At 34.3% G+C, this 1,727-nt stretch overlaps 1 long non-coding RNA gene across 1 annotated transcript in view; it reads left to right on the top strand.

The window, feature by feature from the left end:
- Positions 1 to 1,256, top strand: part of LOC118427621 — a 2,544-nt gene extending 1,288 nt beyond the window's left edge. The window contains exons 2-3 of the long non-coding RNA XR_004832536.1: positions 188 to 294; positions 866 to 1,256. This is a non-coding gene — a long non-coding RNA (uncharacterized LOC118427621). The remainder of the gene's footprint in view (positions 1 to 187; positions 295 to 865) is intronic.
- The last annotated feature ends 471 nt before the right edge of the window (positions 1,257 to 1,727 follow it).

The raw sequence follows: 1,727 nt of genomic DNA, 5'->3' as shown, positions 1-1,727 counted from the left end.
CAAATAAAAACCAGCCCGGTTCGAAGCCGGCAACGGAGTCTAATATGTACTGACTCGACGACTTCTCGCTCATTGAAACTGTAAATGTAAGGGCAGATGGAGCTAAGACTAAGATACATGTACATAGTTTATCTAATTGCATAAGGAATGTAAATCTTTCTATGCTATTCAAATACTTCCTGCACAGGTGACGCATACGACGTACCATGCATATGGCGGCGATGCTACAGTTGCAACTTGGTGAGCCGTGAACGTTTGGGTAGTTGGGAACGACGCCATTCATCCTTTCATCTGGTAAGTACACTTTGAAATGGTACTAAAAGGAGCTTAATGCAACTGCATCTTCGCTTATGCCGCGTTCCTGCTTTTAAACATTTGCTCCCGTAGACCTACTGTTTGAAATGGCTTTACATTATTGTGAAGATTCGATCATGGCTTTATTCGTATGCATCGTGAAGGTCCAACTTCACCAGTATCTCTCATCTAATCAGCTCTCTGATGGAAATTCTTCGTTGGATTATTGAGTATTGAAAACCGAATCTGTGTCTGTAAGCGCAGCTCGACTGGTGTATTTACTGAACATCTTCACGCTGTAATAATCGGTGACAAGTATTCAACATCAGTGAGCTCAGCTTGAGTTCCCTGCCTATTTCCTAATATTTACTATACGTAAATATGAAGATACAGCAAAACATATCAGAAACTTCTTTTGTTATGATGTAACAGAGCAGTAGCTGTGAGAATGGGACTCGCTGTTTAGGGTGATCTTGGAGCTACATCCTCCTCAGAGTCCCATAGGACCCGACTTCTTGTTAAAGCTTTATAGTATCATCTTATATTGACAGTTATTGTATATGTTTTACAGTTACCACAGACGTTCCTCCGAAAAGCAACTCAATCGTCTTCATTGGCTGAAGGATGTTCTTGATACTGTTGCCAACAAGAACCATATTATCGTCCTTTCTAATAATAAGAGGAAACGTTGACAACACAAGGGACGACTGCAGATGAATACTTCTTTTCACCAATGTTTTCTATCAAAGTGTGCGAAATTATAATCCGTGAATTTCGTGTGCGAACAGTAAAAAATAACTATACTGTTTTTCTTAAGTGTATGTTTCCTACAAGTAGCATTTGATATAATCATACACCACCCTCACCCCCCCCCCTCAAATAGTTCCCTTGCAAGAAGCATATGACGGTTCCGAATACGGGTCTCATATTGTGAACTGAAGCAAGTGCATTAAAACATCGAGTCAGCAACACCCAAGGCTCCGGGTCTTTACTGTGTGTCAGTTACCATAGCAATTGATATATTCAGCTTAATTACACTCACCTGTGTTACTGCATATGAACATAATTTCCCCAAATGGTCTTTTTAGTGTGAAAACCACAAGTGAAAGATGCATTTTGTATAGGTACTGTAAAGATTTGCTGGGGTGTAGGCCGGGCTGGGGTGAAATATTATATTATTATATTATTATATTATTATATTATTATATTATTATATTATTATATTATTATATTATTATATTATTATATTATTATATTATTATATTATTATATTATTATATTATTATATTATTATATTATTATATTATTATATTATTATATTATTATATTATTATATTATTATATTATTATATTATTATATTATTATATTATTATATTATTATATTATTATATTATTATATTATTATATTATTATATTATTATATTATTATATA

This window comes from Branchiostoma floridae, chromosome 12 (assembly GCF_000003815.2).
Source record: "Branchiostoma floridae strain S238N-H82 chromosome 12, Bfl_VNyyK, whole genome shotgun sequence".
NCBI classification, from domain to species: Eukaryota; Metazoa; Chordata; class Leptocardii; order Amphioxiformes; family Branchiostomatidae; genus Branchiostoma; species Branchiostoma floridae.
Note: the sequence above shows the minus strand (reverse complement) of the source record. Positions and strands in the feature narration are given on the sequence as shown.